We start from the raw sequence: 22,858 nt of genomic DNA, 5'->3' as shown, positions 1-22,858 counted from the left end.
TGGGCTGTGTGTCTGTCAGCGTCTTCCTGGTTCTAGTGGCCCCTCTGTGGCCACAAATCCATTAATGCAGCTTTAACGGTGCCCCGTGGACATTCGTCGTCAGCAGAGTCTCTGTTTACGTGGCGTGTGTTTGTGTGAATGTATTTACTTCCTCTCCTATAAATCTCTAGCAAACATTGTTCATACCCGTGCCGGTTCGTTGCCCCGCCGCCCCCCCACCCTCTCTGACTTTGTCGGGACGTTTCTTGGCGTGTTGTTGAGCGGTTTACGGCGTTCTCAACAAATGAAACAAACACCTTGATAGAAACGTTCCTCCATCACTGCTGCCTGTCAGAAACACCACACATTTATGTTTCAGTACATTCATAACGTCCCCTCCCTCTCTACATCTGCAGCTTGTGTGATCCCTTCCTGGTTCAGGAGCCAGTGGGAAGGTGGGACGTCCTGAAACAAGTCACACCTGAGATATTTGGCCCTCAGCCTGTTTTCCTTCACAGAATGTCTGATTAAGCTTTTCTATATTTTCTTTGCACCTTCACGCGCTCATTACTGGACCACATGAATAATTCATCTGGAGCTTTTGATCAGTTTAATTACTCTACTTAAATGTGATTCTCATTCCACTTACATTATGATAGAACTCGACGTTTTAGGTCCACACCAGAGGTTTTTTCCTGTTTGACATGATTTACAGGTTGTACCTTAATAGCTCCCGAGCTCATTGTAGAAACTCTAAAGCAGCACAGGTAGTGAATTCATGAATGTGGAGCTGAATTTTATGACTTAAAGCTGAGAGAATATTGGTTCTAGTTGACCTGTAGTCGCCGCTGAACACCAGCCAGTGGATGCATGACCATGGACGCCTGGGGCAGTCAGGCTGAATCATTTAACTTTATTTCTCTTTTCATATCTTCTACAACAGACCGGCAGAGCTTTGCAGGAGCAGAGTCAGCTCCCAACAGAGAGGCTCCAGACCAAAAAAATCTGATCTCCTAACAAACAGCACCTGATCAGCTGGTTTCTCTCTGGTTGTTGGAATAAATCCATCCTCTCTGCTCCATGTGGGCTAAACATCAGGTGAGGAACAGAAACATGGAGGTAGAAAAACAAGATGAACCAAGATGGAATCAATGTGGACAGAGACGTTGGAGACGTGAAGACATCTGGGTCGTCTTCTTCTACTACAATCAGCTGATGAGAGGAGGCAGATTTGATGCAGCTTCGTCCCAGGAGCTCCTGAACTCATCAATAATCATAAACATCTGAAATCGTAAAAATCCTCTTCTTCTTCTTCTTCTTCTTCTTCTTCTTTGTCTGCTGTTTTATTTCCTGCACATTCTGCAGCAGCAGATGTGGAACAGTTTCAGACCAGGAGCTTGTTTAATAAAAGCTGCAACGTGAAACCATCTCCTCCCCGACACTGAGTCATTTCATGCCTGCCTCTGTGCTTTTATCCAGATATTGTCGAACACCTTTGTTTATGGTGCGTGGTTCCGCTTGCAGGGAGTTTCATGTCCAGCTGAGGGCCTGTACTGTACGGCCGTACAGCTGATCCAGCCATGAATTGATACCATTTCAGAAAAGTTAGTGAAGCAGTGGTTTTCCTGCTGTTAAAGGTCAGTCTCAGGTTTACAGGCTGTGCTGTTAATGTCACCCTCTCCAAATACTGCAGCTCTATTTCAGGGGACTGGACTTCATGACATTTGTTTCCCAAAAGTTGACAGAATGGTTGCGGTGGCTTTTATTTGTTTCAGAAAGAGTGGGCGAAGGCGCAGTGTGGCGCTTAAAGTCACTCAACGAGGAGCCTTTTGTCAAACGACTTTAAGGAAACAGAGGAAGGTCAGCGTCCTCGTGGCCGACGGCCGGCTGAGCTCAGAGAATTTAAAGTCATGTTGTGAGGAGGCCACAAGTTAAAAGCTGGAGACATTTGATTAAGATTATGTGATACTGTCAGTGAATCCCATGAGAAGAACAAGCAGACTTGTTCCCTCTGATCATGTAAATCCTTAAAAACATTGTTCTAATCAGAGAATTAGAATGATTCATGTTAGAATTACAGCTTCAACAAGTAAACAGGAGGAAGTGGTGCGTTTGTTGGGGACTATTTTCTTATGGGGAAGAATACTGGAGTGAATATTCAGAGCAGCTGGTTAGTATATGTGAGACTGACTCAGAATAAACTCCAGAGCCTCATCCATACTTTATATATTCATATATGAATGCTTTTTGAACAACAGTAGCTCCACGGGGCAAATATATATTATGAATATGAGGCTTTTGGCAGCACGAGCGTAGGGGAGATAAAACGCCCTGCTGTTTGTTTTGGTGCTTTTAATGGCATTTCTTGGCAGAACAATGCAGAATAATGCCAGCCTCATCGACTAATGAGGAGATCAGAGAGGAATTAATGAGGGAACACATTTGTGTGCACAGATAAATGCATTCATTGTGGAGCTCAAGTCACAAAACTCACTGTTCCTAAACGCTGTAAAATGAGTTTCTTCTCCGGTCGTTCAGCGGCGAAGGCGGTTTGGAAAGAGGCTCAGGATTTCAGCTGCACACGGGACTCTGTGTTTAACCCTGTGAGGTCTGACATACTAAAAATAATAGGCAGAAAAACAGAGACGTGCTTAAAGGATCTTTAAACGGTTCCAATGGATTTAGTTTTTTTATAATATCTGGTTCATTTATGGCAAATAACCAACCATCATTTCTTTTAGTTTCTTTGGAAAAATCAGTTTCTATCTTTGTTCAGGCAACAAATGACAGAAAAACTAATAACTGAACTAGTAAATCTATATTCTATAGTCATTTAATTGTGTCACAACAACAATTACCAAGTAAACTTCTGCAACATTTGGATGAAGAGAAAAATGATACGTAAATATATTTAAATTGCGCTAATATAGAATAAATTCATGCATAAGTAAAAGAGGACATTTTAGTCTTTTAAATAATCTGTTTAAATTAAATAAAAACTGCAGATTGATCATGAAATGTGTATAAAGACATAAAGGCAGCCATTCTGGAAAGGGCTGCCAAAAGCTAGTGACTGCAGTACATGGATAAATCCACCAGGGGGCAGATGACGAATCTTAAATTGTTTACGACAGGTTTTTCGGGGGGGAGTATTTGATGTGTGGGTGGAGCAGAGGTCTCAGAAAGTCAAGAGTCAGATATGATCCGCTTTAAAAGTCGCTGATATTTAATCATTAAGTCAAAGCTCCAGTGGATACGGTGAGACTTCTGAATAATTTACCTTAATTAATATTTTACGATCTAATGTCAAAGTGAAAACAAGGTGAAGATGTGACGTTCATGGTGATGGACCTGGCTATGACCTGGATCACCTGCAGCCTCATCATTCAGCCCGTGGTTCCTCCTCAGAGCGTCTTACTCTAACGTCTCCAGTGGAAAAAAGAAAAGAAAATCAGTTACAGAGCAGCTGTATGAATATAGTGGAACATTTAGCCGCTCAGAACAGGCAGACGGAAACACTCCAAATGAAAGATAATGTTTCTCTGGAGCTGCTGAATGTCTAAATAAGTGGCTGCTTCCTAACAGGTTCACTTTAGCAGCTTAGAAAGATGAAGCTCCATCAGCGTTGTGTTTTCGTTGCCTCCAATAAAAATGAGTCACTGCAGATTTAAACAACTACTCTCTCGCTGATTTCCTACTGGAATAATCTCTTATGGCCAAAGTAATAATGTCCTGAAATGGGTTTCCACAAATAAGAGAAGTATATTATATGTTTTAAACCCGTTTCAGTGAGTAAACTGTGACTCTTTAGCCAGATTTTCCTCCACACATCTGATTGATGATAGACTCCAGCTGCTGTACTGAAGCCTAGTAGAGCTTCACTGGATCATTTCTGAGCCGTTAAAGAACTGATAACTCCTCTCTGAATGCAGCCACACCGTCTCATGTCACAGTGGCTCTTAAAAGTTTTTACATCCTTCACAATTTTCTACATTTCTCCACAAATATTTTCACCACACGTCCTGAAAGTAGACTCAAGTAGAACTCAGTCAGACACATGAAACACAAATACACAGCCTGGCCAAAATAAAAGTCTCCACCTGGATTTAACTCAGCAAACAGGTAGGAGCCTCCTATTGGATAATTACTGCATGGGTGATTATCTCTCAGCTGACAACAAGTTATTTAAGCCCAACTGATGCAGTGAGTAGCTTCTCATTTCTTCAACAACCATGTCTAAAGACACATCCTGTGGTCGTCTGTTTGAGAAGGGTCAAATCATTGGCATGCATCAAGCAGAGAAAACATCTAAGGAGATTGTAGAAACTACTAAAACTGGGTTAAGAACTGTCCAAGGCATTATTAAAAACTAGAAGGATAGTGGAGAACCATCAGGGTAAGAAGAGAGGCAGATGAAGTGATGCACCCATCATGCCTAGTGTCTACTGTACAAGCCTGTGGGGGCAGTGCTATGATCTGGGGTTGCTGCAGTTGCTCAGGTCTAGGTTCAGCAACATTATGAGGTCAGCTGACTACCTGAATATACTGAATGACCAGGTTATTCCATCAATGGATCATATTCCAAGATGACGATGCCAGGATTCATGGGGCTCAGATTGTGAAAGAGTGGTTCAGGGAGCATGAGACATCATGTTCACACATGGATTGGCCACCACAGAGTCCAGACCTGAACCCCATTGAGAATCTTTGGGATGTGCTGGAGAAGGCTTTGTGCAGTGGTCAGACTCTCCATCATCAATACAAGATCTTGGTGAGAAATGAATGAAACACTGGATGGAAATAAATCTGGAGACATTGGAGAAGATTATAGAAACAATGATACAGAGAATGAGCTGGAATCAGAGATAAAGGAGGTCCAATGAAATATGAGAGTGACCTTTTTTTCTGGTGATGCCTTTTTTTTGCCAGGCAGTGTATTATATTAATGTATTTGTTTATTCTAGTAAATTAATAATTTGTTCATATCTGTGAGTTGTAAAAGTGGGTGAAGCCTTGTTTCCAGTATCTGCTGGGACCTCCTAAATGTTTCTGGTAACTGCTGAACAGTCGTCTACACTTACGTGGAGGAGTTTCAGCTCATTCATCAGAACAGAACCACTGGTCCTTTGTGTCTTATCTATGTAGAACCTTATTTATTGTCCCTATTAATCAAACTTCTCAAGTAAAATACAAGAAACTTTAAAGCGGTGTCCAAAAGTATTTGGACACTTTTCTGTGGCCTCACTAAATCTCCTGGTTTCGTATTAAGTTTTCCTTTCTTTAACACGCAGGACACAACATCTGGGAATTAACGAGTGTCTGTAACAGCTGTAGCTTTCAGATGATCCACGCTACAGCCTCCTATTGGTGCTTCTGTTGGATTTAGGTCAGAGCTCTGGGAGGACCATCATAAGACGATTTCCTCCTGAGCTAAATATTCTTTCGAGTCACGGCTGCTTTGCTTTGGACCGTCATCCCGCCGGAAGACCCACATGAAAGTGCTTGCTTAATTCTTCGGCTGATTTATTTAAGTTCTCCTACAAAGTCCCTCCACAGTTCATGATTCCATCAATAAATAACAGGTCCTCCTAAACTATTGTGAGGAACTCCTCCCGCTGCTCCTCCCGTGCTTCACTCCGTTAGTGCCGTCTGGTTTTAGTTCTTCCTCCGGCTTTCACATTCCTTACCACCAGATCCATGTAGGCTGAATTTGAACTATTCCAGAAATAAAACACATCTTCAAAAGCTCATATCTATCTGTGGATGTTCTTTTGCAAATTTAATCTTAGCTCTCTCGTTGTTGGAGCCTTTAGTGTTTCCGCTCTGTACCCATACTGCTTTCCATTTTCCATTTCCATTTTCCATTTCCATTTCCATTTCCATTGGTCTGTGAACTGAGTTGTATCTGGTTGATGTTGTTGATCCTTGCTGCTGTTTTCTGGCCTCTTTCACTTACTTTTACTCACGGTCCACTCTGCTGCTGCTGCTGCTGCTGCTGTTTGTGAATCAGCCTCCGTCCTCCACTTTAAAACTCTCTGACAGCGTCGTACAGTACAGCAGCCGTGGACGGATGACTCGCGTGGCCTTTTTTGAGCAAACAAAAGAAGCTTGACCTTTTCTCTGAGCTCACTCCTCTTGTGTTTGCCATCCGTGCAAGTTGCTGTTCCAAAGTAATGTATAGTGTAAAAGTTAATTAAGTTCAGCGTAGGCAGAGAAACCGCACGACTGTGTCGCTATGGATGAAAAACCAGTTTATGAAATACCTTTATGAACCCTGTGGAAGTTTACTGACGGTTTGAACTCTCTGTGAATCTGATCAAACTCCTGAATGAGACCAGAGACCGTGAGGAATGAAGCATTAAAGGAAATTCTTGTGAGTTTTTGATCAATAATATCCCAGGAAACAAGAGTCCTCTGCACAGACACAGTCATTTGACTCTGGATTCAGGAACGGGGGGAAATAAATTCTATTAAATTATGGCGACCAGACACAGGGACACTTGGACTCTGCAGACTCTGGGATTGATTTTTATTTTGTCTTGTAAATTATTAGCTGATTAACTTGATTTGACTGAGTTTACAGAAAGATTAGAGATGGTGTCAAACCTGCTAAGAGTCCTGTCCTAAACAGTTCCTCTAATGATGGTCGTATTAGTGGAGCTGTTTAAGGACAGATGATGAGGTGTTAGGTGAAGATCTATAATATAATAATGTGTAATTGCTCTGAGACCTCTGCTCCGCCCACAGATTAAATACTTCCCTGATAAACACGTTGTAAACTATTTGAGACATGTCATCTGCCCCCTGGTGGATTTATCCATGCACTGCAGCCACTAGCTTGTGGCAGCCCTTTCCAAAATGGCCGCTTTCCTGGAATTTGCAATTTTTTACAGAAAAATCTTATTTTGAAAAGGTCTCATTAAGAATATCATTTATGTTGTTACTGATGTTTCAATGTGAATATTTACTTTACTGAAGCAACATAGACTCACTTCATACTTTATACATGATGTTAGAGTAAAATCAAACATGATACAGCAGCTGTATGTGGTCATAACATATTATATGATCAGCCTGCATGATACCTGTCACTATGATGATTTACAAGATACAAATCTTAAATTATACATTCATTTATTCCATATCAGTGACATTTTTAGATATTTAGATGTGATTTTTCTGTTCGACCTAATGTCACAGAAGTATATATATATATATATTTATCAGTTCAGAGATGCAGATGTTAGTGTTTCAGTCCATCTTTGTCTGAACAAGGACAGAAACTGAACTTTTAGTTCCACAAAGCAAAAATTAAAATGTCTTACAAAGGACATTTTCTAAAGTAAAATAAATAAATGTTCAGTAAATGGCCATAAATCAACGCGGTGCATCAGATATGAGACAAGACAAAAAACAAAAGGTTATTAATAATCATAATAATTCATAAATGTAGTTTGGGATTTTGTTTAAAGGTCCTCTAAGAATTTAACCAGCGGGGTCAAGAATATAAAACTCATATTTTGTTTTTTATTTTAATTTATTTTTAAAGTTCAGCTTTTAAAGTTCAGGCAACGGAAAAACTAATAACTGAACGGGTAAATAGTTCAGTTCTTAGTTTTCTATAGGTTCTGATTTATTTGTGTTACAACAACGATCACGAACAAAATGTTTCTCTTTAGTTTACAAGATTTTAAAGAACCAGAAAGTTTCCTCCTGTTCCTTGCAGTTATAATAAGAACACATTATATACAGAGTATATATAGAATGTTTTAATGCAGCCCGAGGGTAAATGGATAAAACATTCATACAAAGTGGAATTTTATCAATATCTATCTTATAAATTATTAATCACTCACGTATTGCAGAAGAAGAAGAAGAAGTAAAGTAGAATCTGTTCCTTTTAACACAGATGTGGATGTTTTAGTCTCCTTCATGGTGGCCCCACTGCCACCAGTAATATCACATTCCTGCTCCGAGTACGAATGTCTATCTGCAGGACTCATCAAGCCGTCTCCGGCCCCTGGAGAGTCTAATTTTAAAACAACAATGCTGTGCTTTTAAGATCTGAATCTCCGTCCTTGTATCCTGTATCAAATTGATCTGGTGCCCTTTTCTTTTCTTCTTTTTCTTTTTTTCACTTGACCTACAACTTCAAGAACAAAAACCCGAGCGTTCATCGTCTCTGAGCTGTGATTTAGACTCAACTGTGGTTTCTCTTATAATTTGTTGATTCGTTGAATTATTTATGATGAGAACAGCCACAGAAATCAAACGTGGGCACTCGTTTAGAGGCTGATAGAGGCTGTTCAGGTCCTCTCCAACATTACCACATCCTCCTTTCACTGAAGACCACACAGCAGGTCAAGAAGGCTCAACAGAGACTGTACTACCTGAGGAGGATGAGGAAGTTCAACATGTCTCCTGAGATCCCCAGCAACTTCTACAGCTGCATCGTTCAGAGCATCTTGACGGCTGCATCACCGTGTGGACTGCTGAGAAGGTCACCAAGACTCCTGAAGCTCTCTGCAGAGCATCTAGCAGCACAGAGTCCATCACCAAGGACCCCACCCACCCCCAACATGGACTGGTCACCCTCCTACCCTCAGGATGGAGGTACATGAGTGTGAAATGTAGGACCTGAAGATTGAAGGAGTCCTTTTTCCTCACTGCCATCAGACTCCTCAACAGCTGACAGGAGTCTAGAGTCATGGACTACTTCATGTCATATAATGCTCTGTTCACTTTTTCAGTTTCTTTTGCACATTGATATTTGAACTAGTTATTTTATATTGTGTATTATATGTATCTTTTATATTCTATTTCTAAGATGTTTTATATTGTTGGCATTTGAGTGGACGGCAAAAGAAGAATTCCATTGTACAGAGAAACATGTTTCTACACCGTGCACATGACAATAAACTCTCTGAGTCTTTGAATCCTGCCGTGTGGTGTTACACGGTATTCCAGACAGATCTGCATCACCTCTCTGAGGCCTGCACCGTCCTCTCAGCCCTCGGCGAAGCCACCAGACACGATGTGGTCACGGCCCAGCTGCAGCCTGCAAAGAGAACAGGGATTTGATGACAATGCAGACGGAAAGCGTGTAATTATTTTTCAGTAGGACGTGGTCAGAGTAGCAGAGTAGTAGACGTAATGACCACTGTATGAGCTGGCTGTGAGATTATAGGGCAGATGACAAGTGCCAGACGATTCAAAGGCTGCAGCTGAAACATGTCACGTTGAAAAGGCTGAATGCAGACGATCTGACAACTCCACTTTAGGTTGGGAGTTATTTTCAGTTTGGTATTCATGTTTAATTGTATTAGCACACGCAGCAATGATCTAAAGCACTGCTCCTATTTGTATTCACTGCACAGTGGTCAAAATGCAAAACACAGGCTGTCAGGATTAGCATAAGAACCAAGCTGCATATTTTCAAAAACATTTCCTGAGACTGTGACTAGAGCATTCAGCAGAGTTCAGGACAAAAGCAGAGTAATACAATAAATTATAGATTACTCAAAGCTGACTTTTAAACTGGGCTAACCATTTAAAGCATTCAGAGCAGACACAACGCTGACAGGTTTGCATTATTCATGGTCCACACACACACACACACACACACACACAGGCGGCTGCAAAGCCTCACAAACAGAGATGAAGGAGCTGGGCTGCAAATTTGTTTTTATTGGTAAAGACGAAATATTTGAAGGATTATCCGTGGCAATGAGGAGCAGCTACCACGTCTCTATTTTCCATTGGAAGCTGTCACTTCAGTGTCGCCGACATTTCAAAGAGGTAATTCTTCGTGCCGTCGTTGTGAGGAGTGAGTTGGATCTGTTTATCTGAGGAAAATCACCAAAAATGAAGTTAGCTAAACCCTCCGTTTGGTGTTGAGTTAAATCTTTAGATCTGTGACGTCCCCCAGCTCGACGCCGGTGCAGCCAACGCACAGCTTTTACGTTTCACTTCTGTTCATTTTAACGAGAACTGAAGGATTATTTTGGCCAAAGCAAAGTTTACTTTTTCTGTCAGGACGTTTTCAGAGGAAAGATGAGGACGTCCTCAGATGCAGAACCCCTGGATAACCTCACAAACACTCTGGCTCGAATGCTAGCGTTTTATTCTAAATCTCAGTTTATCAAAAGAAATTGAGCAAATTCTGTAACTCCAGATCAACCAGTGAAAGAAATCAAATCAAAATAAAACCATCTGCTCTGGTTTCTGCAGAGAGAAAATGAAATGTATTCGTTTTAAAAGAAGCAAACAAGCAATCTCCAGAGTCAACCTCTGATGTTTGGTTTTTGTTCGTCCAAATATCCCGGCAGCGTCAACCTGTTTGTTCCTCAGCTCCTGACGTACAAGGCCGACGGTGGGAGCGCTCTGACGGTTAACGGCTGAAACCTGCAGAGACTGAACCGGCTGCACATGAAGACTGAAGAGGAGCATCGAGTCAGGGAGGAGATCGTGAAGGTGCAGTGTCTCTGAGGAGACACAAGCTGCTCAGCTCCAGTCCCTCTGTCCTCCTCATGTCTCCTGCAGCCAGTCACCATCCAGCTGAGGGTATTTAAACCACCAGGAGATCCAGTCTGAGTCTCTTTGTCCATCAATGCAGTGATTTCACTCCACTTCACACCCTGGACTAGAGTCTGCTAAAGAGTTTTTAGCCATTTGGTTAAAGTCCAGAGAGTTAAACACAGGTCGTCTATTGATTCCTGTCTTTCCTTTAGTCTGTGATCTTAACTCTAGACAGGAGGCCTCGTAGGTCAGAGCTGACATCCCTATTTTTACTTGTTTTTTTTTTCCTCCTGTTGCTAGAGTTAGAATTAGTTCAGTTATTACTGTGATTTTATCTCCACGTAGGGACAGTGGGTTTGTTGTTGTGTCCTTGGCTCTGTTCCCAAACTGCCAATAAAAAAAGGAGAGACTGAAACAAGTCCTTCGTCTGGTTTTATGTTCCTCCTCCGTCCCCCAAGACTCAAATGGGGTCGTAACAACAACAACAACAAACAAGTGGACAGAGTGGACGGGACGACCCGACAAATCCCACAAGAACGTTCCGGCGTCGTCTTGTACCAGAGCAAACAGGGGGCCGCGGCAGAGCAGCTCAGAAACATGAGGGAGATGGTCAGAGGCCGTCAGAGATCCAGAGAGAGGGAGTCTGGTTGGTAAAACCAAGCTACAGAGTTCCTTTCAATCAGAAGTGACTCAGCAGGCGTCACAACCAGAGAAAAAACCATCTCCTTCCACCACGTCACCAGCCTGACGTCAACTCTGACACGATGAGCTCCTTTTAGATGAGATAACATGAATCAATCCTTTCTTCTGTAGAGCACAGTGTCTTATTGATGTTCCAGGTGAGAAATTGGACGAACAATCAAGGCTGGGGTTTGATTTCTGGAATCATTTCTGATGGAGACATTACAGGAGATTAGATTTGTTAGTAATCCCTGAATTCAAAGAGGAACAGATCGCACTGAGAGAGTTTTATTTATATGGCGTCAATAACAATATAAATATCTTTAAGATGCTTCACAGAACCCAGACCCTGAAACCCTCAGAGCAGCAGGATGGGTACATGAACGCATGGACAGCAAGGAAGAAGATGCTTAGAGAAGAGAAATGCTCCCAGCAGCCTGGGCCTACAGCAGCATAACTAACTATTAATAACTATCAGCTTCATCAAAGAGGTGTGTGGCTGGTCTTCACGTTCTGTTCAAGTCATGTAATGGAATCTGTGCTCTGAGGAGGAGATAAAAGTGCTGGAATCCAAGTGATAATTGTTCAATTACAGTAAGTAGCACGGTGTCATTTCAGAAGTTACTTCTACTCAGCTGAACTCTCAGTGTTTGCTTGTTCTGGTACAGTCAGCCTCATGATCGTCGTCCGTGTGTTAAGATAATTAACAGCACGACAAAGTGATCTGCTGTCTGAACTGAAGACGACGAGATGATTCAGAAATAAAGGAGCAGCCACACGTAATTTTAGGAGTCGTATTTGGGGGAAGAAGCTGATTTTAATGAGCTGCTGGTCGACTGGAGGGGCAGGTCTCACCTGGCTCCGTCCTGACACCAAACCACATCTTCCCACCTGCACACCAAAGCTCACTAATTAATGCATCCAGACCCCGACGTGTAAAAACACCAAATTAGCGGTTCACTGGGGTGATGTGCCCCAGCGTGTCTTAGTCGGGACCAGTTGCCCGGCAACTAGCGGAGAGGAAGGTACCAAGAAATGCAAACTCTTCCTGTAATCATCGGTTTGTTGCTGCTTTGTCATTCACAAAGTTTAGAGCCCACACCCACACCCACCCACGGCTGCAGCCCACCCACTCCTGAAACCCTGTCACTGTTGCAAATGTGCGTCTGTGCACAGGCTCGTCTGATGTCTCCTACCAGGACGGATTGAACAGGTGCCTGAAAAACTTCCTCCAGCCAATTTATTCTCCCAGACATCTGCTCGTTGGTGCACCGGTGCCAGTTTCTTCCAAGACACTTAGCACATGAACAGAGCAGCTTGAATTTAGCCTGACAGCGTTCACAGGTCAGGGAGGACACGGGGAAGTAAGAGCTGCACCGAAGTTATGGAACTAAACTCCTCATTGGACCAAAATTTTGAATTAAAAAAACAAAAACAACATTTCTCAAACATTACATCACGCTCATCAAATTTAAATGTCATTGTAAACATAGCCCTCTCTGCCCAGCTTGTGTTTATTTGCCTCATCCTGTGTATTTGCAATTAGAAAGACATTAAGCATGCCCAGACCGTCCTGGTGCTGAAAGGCGCTCGGTATGACCAGCATGCGGCGTCAGCTCAGGGGACTCCTCTAATGAAGTTACAATATGTAGACGTATGAGCCGAGTGTAGTAGGAGGGAGCAGCAGCCCCTCGGTGTGCAGACACTCTGATAAATATTGATGGTGGAAAGCAGGCCTGTTGACATAGCAAGTGGCTGTGACACAGTTACAGCTGGCAGCGAGCTGGCGAGAGCTGCACTCTTGGCACTTATAATTCTCGCTGAATGCTGCGAGTGCTGAGCTGTGCAACCAAACCCTCTATTAGATCACAGTAATACATAATGAAATCAATCTCCATTTGTGCCCCTGCAATGTTAGCGTTTTCCATTTTCTGGGTCAAAAATGTGCTTCTTTCACGTCAGTGTCAGCGGGTCTCACATATCTGCTTTACAACACGCCAGGCTCATCGACGTGGTGACGGACGGGAGAGGAACAGGAGTCACACACGTCTTCTGCAGTCGTTTAAATGTCTCTGATTGGTTGGAGGACAATCCAGGTGATGCAGAGGGATTTATTTCGCTCTGTCGATTGAAAATGAAATGGAAAAACTGCTGTTGGAAAATAAGAAATCACAACTCTCTGGTCTGTGCTGTGAGTCCATTAGACTCAAAGCTCTGAGCACAGAGACAAGCTAAGGTCTCTTTTCTGTCTCTCATCTACTCAAGGTCACGTTGTTTACTCCTTTCAGCTGTCTGTCTGGATCACAGGCCCTGAAAGAACATGAGAATACCACAGAAAGTATGACATACACCGATCAGGCATAACATTACAACCACCTTCCTAATATTGTGTAGGTGACTCATCAGAGTGTGGACATGGGCCTTCTGAGGGTGTCCTGTTGTTAGTGGGAGGGGAGGGGGGGAGGGGCCTTTGAGGGGAGGGGCCTCTGTGGATCATCCCACAGATACTTGATCAGTTTGGGATCTAGTGAATTTGGAGGCCAGGTCAACACCTTGTGCTGTTCTTCATGTTTTGTTTTTAGTTGTTCCTAAAGTGTTTTTGTGTGTGTGTGTGTCTGTGTCAGGCTGCATCCTGCTGGGGATGGCTGCTGCCATCAAGGAGTGTCATTGCTATGGGGTGGGGGTGTCTGGTCTGGTCTAGGTGGGTGCTACATGTCTAAGTAACATCCACACCAATGAATGCCAGGTCCAGAAGTTTCCCAGCAGAACACTGAACTGTCACAAGATGGTTTAAATGTTATTCACTTCTCCTGTCAGTGGTCATAATGTTGTGGCTGTTCGGTGTATACCTCAATAGACTTGTGGTTTAAAGCAGCATCTAAACCATCTGTTACTAGACTCTGGTGGGAGTTTGTAAAGGCTCAACTAAGTACGACTGAGAACCACAGAGTCAGTCACTCATTAGATATTAAATCATATTTCTGAGTTAGTGGAAGTAAAAATGACAGTTATGTGCTTATGTTTCTGCCGCTGTATTTAGTATTGGATTTTCATTTATTGTTTTTTGTTTAATACTGAATTAATTAGTCGTACTTCCTGTCTCTGTCTGTCTTGCCCTTCATATATGTATATAGCCTTGTTTCTCCCCTTGTCCTTCATCAGCTTGTCGACAGTCATCCATGTGTCTTTTGTCTTGTATTCCCTTTGTTCTTTTATTTTCTGAGACAGAGATTTAAATTCAGTGCTAAATTACGGCCTTTCCTCTTTACCACATTGTCTCAGTTTTGTCTGCATGTATCCGGCTAAAGTTGAGCCGTATCCAAACTTCGAATTCTTCAGTTCCATAGTGACAAAAATCCAGGTAAACTCAAGTGTCATCTGCGTAACGTCTCATGCGTCTTTTAACGTCTTTTACAGTGTGGCCTAATAAGAGCACTTTGGTACATTTAAAATAGAAGAGGTTCGAGGACGGAGCCTTGGGGAACACCAGCCATCATGGTCGTCCTTTCAGATGTATAATTATCAACTAGTTTCTGTTCTGAAGATGATTTAGAGCCGGTCTGTCCAGCAGCATGGTCACCTGTGGACTGACATTCAGACCATCAACAGAACTATTTGAAGTTGGGGTTAGGGAGTCTGAGCTGTAGTTGTAGAAGTAAACTGTAAATGTAGTAATGTTCTTAGGGAGGTCTTGAGATGCGGCTTTGAGCCTTTAGGAAAAAATAATTTTGTGGAGCGCAGAGCATTAGACTAGCGGCAACAAATCTGATGCCGAGCGGCTAAAAATAAGAAACAAGGACAACTGATGGACAGCTTAAGAGCTTAAGACGCTGAGCAATTTTCTTTCAGGGTTTTGTCATCGACAGAATAAAAACCTTTCCTCTCATGATATTAAACTTTTCATTTGGGTGTTTTACTCAGACGTCTGACGGACCAGATCCTTGTGTAGACGGACCTCAGTGCCACCCGTGATTCCCCTGATCTGATGTGAGCAAAAGAGGCACAGCTGACACTCTGCAGGGCTCAGTACAGTACAGTAACACACAGAATAATTACATGACATCATTACGGTTCTGAAAGCGCGTTGGCTGATAAGGAATCAATGATACGTTCAGGGCGGGGGGAGCTCCAGCTGAGCAGCAGCGACCCCGCAGACGAAGCCTCCCACACTCGAGGGAGCAGCTTGTTTACCAAAGCACTGCCTCTCTGCGCCTTTGGTGTTGTTTCACTGAGATTCGATTTTTTATTGTTCAAAGAGGCTTGTTTTTGCCATCAGGGTTTATATCTCATCACAGAAAGACATCAAAGGGAGATGAAGCATTCTTGTGATTCTCTCTTTGTGCCTTCTGGAGAAAACCAGCTCCGTCTCTTGGGTCAAAGGGACTCCTCAAGATCCCCTTCCTCTATGAGGCAGTTTGTTTTTTCTCGGCTTGTTTGTCATTTCATTTCTTTCGTGCGCTAGCACCGTGCAACGTGCCACAACACAAGGTGGACAAAAATGAAACTGAAAAGTAGCCGGATCATTTCAGCATGCTGCCCCCGCTGCAAATTATCTTCAGTGCTTTTCCTGTGATGTTGTGGCCGTTGTTTCTGTGAAGCAGATGGATAGAAACCATGTCAGTCAAAAACATGTCAGTCAGATGGTCCAGCTCATATATTTTAAAATTCATATCCTCCTGAGGATAACTCCTGACCACTCTGGTAATCCACTGACCTTGTCATTTCCTGAAATATCTTGAAAACCTCTCAACAGATAGCCACGTAATTTGGAAATAATTATTCATGATGGCCCAAGGATGCGTCCCAGTGATGGATGAATCTTTGTGTCTCAGTAAATCTTGACATTAAATGACAGGTTAGCTGCTATGCTGCTCTGCTTGGAGCTGGTGCAGTGCAGGAAGCATCCCCAGGTTTCGGGTTGCTGTGTAGAACTTGTCTGAGGCTGAGTTTGCAGTAAAAGCCATGAAGCGCATTCATTTCCTGATTAACACTGCTGCTGTCCTCTGGAGGCCACCAGGCTTTATTCTGCTAATCATGAAAAATGAGTGCACCGGTTTCTTGTTTGTTTACCTCTTTCTCGCTCATATAGATGATCAAACCTGCTTCCGCGGCGGCGCCCACACGGCTCCACGCGTCCTTTAATTGTTTTCTATTTTCTGTTTTTCAATCAGTGCTGATGTACTATCCTGGGACGGATCAATAGAACACCGGTGAAAGCAAGGTAACCATCTCTAGGATGCTTTCACACCTGTGCTTCATTCAGACCCTGATGTCTTCAGCTCTGCGTTCTTGCAGACAGTTTTGTGATTGGTCATAAATATTGTGGATGAGAAATGGATTTCAGGAAATAATCAAAGTGGAAGTGGAGCCTGTGTAGAGAGAGTGGTCACTGTGGTTCATCAACCAGGGACCAGTTTGATTGAACATCTATGTGTAGAAAACTACTCTATTAGATTCAACTTTACTGTCTTTGCATATAGTCCAGGTACGTACACAATGAATGAAGTTGACCGAGTATTTTACAGTACGGGATTAGTCTTAGCTGAGGACGTCATGTCTGTGACTCATGTGGACAAAGAAACTCTGTGTTTGACTCTAATCTACTGTCCATAGTTGTGTCTCTGCTGCATGTCAGACTTTCTGACAGCTTTAGTTACTTTGCAAATTCTAATTGATGATAAAAATATATTTTTATAAACATGATGAGACTATTGATCCCGAGGGAGAAGTTACAATCGACCTGTCAGCATTTAAATCAGCTACACCTTTACTGATGCTCCATTTAGTCAAAGTCAAAGTCAGCTTCATTGTCAATTCTAACATATGTGCGACACATACACAAGACTGAAAAGGCCTACGATGCAAGTTAAGTTGTTAAATGTTTTTAATGATTTCATCTGTTTAATGTGTGAATGTGTCAGAGACATCTCCTCTTCGCTCCCTAACATCTGTCCAGACTTTGATTTCTAACACATCCTTCATGATTCTTTAGAGGCAAGACGCAGAAAAAAGACAAGAATCAAACAAAAGTCTAGAAAAAGGAAAAACAAACCCATAAATCACAGAGACGCTGATTCACACTGGATTAGTTTCATCACAGGACCTCAGGGAGGTAATATGTGGTGTCATTTCTACTTTACAAATTACAGACATGGCCGATTCACACGGGATTAAGATCACAGACCACCTCTGACATTATTACTAATTACCAGAGGTCCCAGGTTAGACTAGTCCTGTCATTGGTCTAGAGGGGGGGGGGTCCACCCTGGACAGGTCTCCAGACTATCACAGGGCTAACATAGAGAGACATTCACACCTACGGCCAATTTAGAATCACCAATGAACCTAACCAGCATGTCTTTGGACGGTGGGAGGAAGCTGGAGAACCTGGAGAGAACCCACGCAGACACAGGGAGAACATGCAGACTACACACAGAAGGGAACCAGTCGGAACATGGATGAGAACCCAGAACCTTCTGGCTGGGAGGCATCAGAGGTCAGATCACGCTGCAAACAAACGGCTCCAGGTAAACCAGCTCAGTTCTGTTGATTTGTTCCTGAACACAGTGTGATGGCTGCGTTGACACCAGAACAAACCAACCCACCTGAGAGAGAAACACTTCCCTCTTAACAGGCTCACAGGAACAAAAAAGCAGCCTTAAGTCCTATTTGCATGGAATTAGTTTTATCTGGAGACACCATGTGATTTAGAAATTACCTGCATCTGTGTTTCATGTGGCGCGTTCACACTGAATAAATAAACTCTGTGTTTTATTTCAGATGACTTCTCTGCTGCTGCCTGCTCTGACTCTACCACCAGTTAATACCTCTACACAGCTCACAGCTTTGGGTACTTGGCGAATTGGGATCAATAATTAAAAATAGATGTTTTTAAATTTAAAATGTGATAACGAGAATTTATGTGTGAATGAGAGTTTACACATCTACATCTGCTGCTGCACATCTCATCATCCTTCAGGATTTCATTCTTCTGATGGCTTGGAGTTTTTTTTTTCTTTTGAACAGGTCTGAGTGCTGCACAGAGACATGTTGACGTAAAACAAAACTCTGGTGAGCCTCCATGTGGATGATTGTGTCATGGTTCTTTCTGGTCATGGTCAGGTTCTTCCTTGGTGTTTCTTGTCTTGCTTTACCTCCTGTGTTTTTCTCACTTTGATTGTTGGATTGGTTTCTTCTTGTGTCTCGTCCCTCATCAGTCTCACCTGTGTCTCGTTAGCTCTTCTGTCCATATATGTCCCTGCCTTTCTCTTGCTTCTCTGTCAACTCCTCTGTGATCTCAGCTTGGTTTTGGGCTTGTGTTTTTGGATACCCTGCCTTTCCTGCAGCAGCTTTCATTCCCTAGTTTGCAGGTTTTTATTAAAGTCATTTCGTTTCCAAGTCCTGCCTCCCCTTCGTGTCCTGCATGTGGTTCCTGCTTCACCAGAACCTAATGGATCAGCCCAGCAGGAGATAAGATTAGATTCAACTTTATTGTCATTACTCATGTTCGAGTACAAGGCAACGGAATGTAGTTAGCATCCAAGCAGAGGTGCAGAAGAAGTTAGTGCCGGGTGTGAACAGATAGATGGAGAATTTAAATGAAAACAGAGTCAGTGTCCACAATGATTATAGACATCAGGATATGTTCAGATACTGCAGCAGGATCTTTGCAGTTCAGAGCGTTGGTTAATAGAACTAAAGGGAGTACAGGATACGTACACACTATGATTAATAGAAAGGATCAGTTCCTAACGGAGAGACTCCAGACCAGATCATTCGTGTGCAGGCTGAAGCTGCTCTGGTTTGCAGCCTTGTGTCTGTGACTAAGTTAAATCTTTTGTGGAAACTCGTTCTCGGTGATGAAGCATCTGTTTGAGCATCTGGTCCAAACTTCCCTCACATCAGGTGCTGCTGCTTGAGTTTCTGAGCGGCCACCGCTTTGAGAAAGCAGGACGCCCAGACGTCACTGATGGCTCCTGTAGTAGGTAATCACACCTGGGATTAAACTATTTGTCTGCACCGAGCTGTTATTGGCAATTTCACACTTCTGGATATTTACAGTCCACATCATCCCCTTGTTGGAATGAGATTTTGCTTTCTCCAGCATTAACAAATGGCAGCAGGTGAGCCATCAGATTAGAGATGTCCTCAGGCAGCCAGAACACACATTTATCCTGTAATGGACCAGCGTGCTGAGGTGAACACCATTATTCTTAAGGCGACGTGGAGGGAAAGTTGGCAAAGTGCCCGGCTACTCAATCAGCTGGTTCAAAGTGTGACACCTCACCTCTGACTATCGATAACCCCCCCCCCCCCCCCCCCCAAAAAAAATAAAAACCCACTGGCGCCTGAACATCTTGAAAACATTTCACACCAGGTGCTGGAAGTAGTCACCTCCAGCGCCACACGGCTAGTGAGATGAGGCTAATTAGCACGTTGGCTCGGCTAAATTTAAAATTCTAAATCTTTAAAAAATAAAAGAAGTAGAAAACAACACACAAGCCCTGAAAACATCTAGAGGCCTGCTCCGTCTTCTCTTCCTGACACGGGACATAAAACCATAATAATAAAATATTGATAGCGATTGACACCACCAGGCTCCACACACACACACACACACACGCACACACACACACACACACCAGCTAACCTGATTAAATGATGCTGCCTCCTCGCCACGTTTTAATGAGCCGTCCTGTCTATAGCGTTTTAAAGGTGTTGAGATGTGTGAGAGGTGGAGCTACTGACAGCAGCCTTCGCCGGGGGGGCGGCTCTACTCAATCACTACATCGACTGCAGTCTCAACAAATGTATTTCATGTTAACACAGAATGTGTCAACAACAAGCCTGGTCTCCACCGGGCTGAGAAAACCTCCGTCGTCTCTCATGTACGGAAGTGTTTGATTTGTTTTTTTTTTATTCACATTAAAAGTTGTTTTATTATCAACGAAGAAGTAGAGACAAAGAGGGAGGTCGTCATGGTTCACTGGGTTTAACTTTTTACTGCATAATAATCATTTATACTTATTTCCTGCATTAGACCCATCCATTAGCTTTGTGTACGCAGCCATGGAGATGCAGTGGGGGGGTGTGAACCTTTGACCCTTCAGTGCTAAAGCTGATTTTCTAATCTCCAGCTCCTTTATGAGCTTTCAGCTGCAGTTCAGTTGGTTTTAGGAACCAAAGCTTCTTAAAAAGATGATGGTTTGTGTCAAAACACTGACTGGATCTAAAGATGGATGAAGCCTCCACGTGTCTCCTGAAGTTCTGAAGCTCAGCGTCCATCAACAATAATTAAACAATGGTCAAGGAGGTGGAGCGTGAGTGGAGCTGAGGCTACAGGCAGCTAGCAACCTTAGAGGGCACCCACCTGTCAATCAAAGAGGCCACGCCCCCCGAGTTCTACAAAAAAAAAAAAAACAGCTCTAGAGACCAAAGCTGTGTTAGTAGCAGGCTGCAGACATGGCGGTCTATGAGGACTAACTCAGTGGTGGAGCCTCTAGTGGACGTTAGAGGAACTGCATTCAGATCAGTGCTTGTTTAAGGAGATCAGGGTTTCATCTGCCGTGTCACTGGAGGCAGAAATCATTTATGGTCAGTTTCTCTGTAATTATCTGTTGATCTTGAGGTGAACAAACATCTTGTGATAAATGATCCTGTTATCTCTGCCTTTTGTTTTCTGGAGACAAATGAACCTGTTATCAGATTGAACTCCAGATAATAAATTCATTTACTCGTGATCTTGAGATAATAGCATTAAAAAAATAATTAAGAAAAACAAAAACGTAATGGCATCTAGGGTCGCGTTCGGCTTCGGCACACTCATACCCGTCCCGTTGTCTCATATGTCCGTTTGACCTTGCCTAGCCAGAGTCCAGCCTGGTGACCGGGGACAGGAACTGGAGAGGGCTCCTCGCTAACGGTTAGCAGGTAGAGACTCTGGAGGAAAAACCGTCTCTGTCAAGGAGGAAACTCGAGTCGACGGAGGAGGGAAATGACTGAGCAAGTGCAGGTGCCTCGGAGAATGTGCGAAATGACACATTCAGCTGGCAGCACAGAAATATCTAATTACAGAGTTATTTCCACAAAGAATATCTCACAGAGGCTCAGCTGACACGAGTACTTGAGGAAACACCAAACGCTTTTCTCTGCAGATTTGAGCAGATTTCCAGCAGCAGTAATTAACCCTGCGTTAGATGGAAAGAGAAGAAACGAGGCCCAGGTCGCAGACGACACAGAGTAAGGCATCCCAGTTAAAAAATGAACCCGATCACATGAGCTCTGAATGTGGGCTAAAAAAAAAAGCCACAAATTTAAAGACAAGGAGGAAGAGGAGGAGACTCTGCTGACGCCGCTCCCTGTTTACGCGCTGAGGAATTAGGACGGTGGTAATTAAACAGCAGCATCCAGGGCAGGCCTCGGAGGACACACGACTGAAAGTGAAAGTGATGACAAAGACCCGTTTTAAACCCCGAGCCCGACAGCGATGCCGTGGAAGCCGGTCGCACGGCGAGATCCCAACGTCTGAGGACATTTGCTTCTGTTTAGTGTTTCTCTCAGATCGAGGACGTCCTTCAATCGGTTTAATATCTGAGATGTCACAGCGTCTCAGCGTCTGATCGGCGGCGCTCCAGCTGCATGGACCGGATTTTGTTCAAAGCTGATAACCCGTGTTATCCCAGCGTGACCTGACAGCGTTCCAGAGAGCTTCTTGTGATGTCAGGAATGTTTGGCTCTCGGAGTCAACGCCACTAATCTGCTCTGCTTTGACTGATGACCTAGAAATGGAGCCAGATCTGAAATATTTCTTCTTTTATTTTATTTTTTCTTTCACATATCACAACGTTATGAGCTTTTAAATGATTCCAAGCCTTTAAGCTTTCTGAATATTGAGAATATGAGCGATTATGAGCGACTCTGGCCTCCATTATCTGCTCTATACGTTGTGTTGAGCTGAGATATAATCTGCCATCAGTTTACAGTCTGAACATCTGTCTCCAAGAAGTTTCACCCCCGTTCACACCTTGAGTCTGGAGCCTCTGGAAAACCACTGAGACCAGACCCTGGTCATGCTGGTTTCTGATGTCCCTGTTTCAACTCCAGACCAGTCTCTTAGAACTGAAGAAGCTTCTTGGACCAGTCTACAAGTTGACCTTGCTCCAGCTTGTTTTTATTTGTGTCAAAGATGATTATTAATAGTCTCGTTACAATGATTGGAAACAGATGGACTTTAATTCAACCCTAACATTAATTTATAACCCTAGAGGTGCACCTCACTTTCCCAAATAAACAAATGCACAAGTCTAATATTTCTGTTTCCTGTGTTTGGGTTCTCTCAGCTCTTTGTCTGCTTTCAGTCATTTTTAGGCAGAAATGTAGAAAATTCTGAAGGACGCAAAAACGTTTAAGCTGCACAGTGCGTATATATGTACTGTTAATAAATATATATATATTTTATTAAAGCAAAAAGCTGAAAGACCTGAAAGAAAAAAACATCCTATTTCAATCTAACACAATGCCATCGCGGTTTGTGCTGTGCAGCAGTTTCTCCATTTCAGGGAAGTTCAGAAGGGAATAATTACGGTGGTGATGAGAAGGAAGAATGTAATTGTGACTATAGACTCAGTTTTTTTTTTTTTTTTTGTCTCAGCAAAAAGAGAGAGCCTCAGTTATGAAGAGG

This window comes from Chelon labrosus (assembly GCF_963514085.1).
Source record: "Chelon labrosus genome assembly, chromosome: 5".
NCBI lineage: Eukaryota > Metazoa > Chordata > Actinopteri > Mugiliformes > Mugilidae > Chelon > Chelon labrosus.
This window is presented reverse-complemented; position numbering follows the sequence as displayed.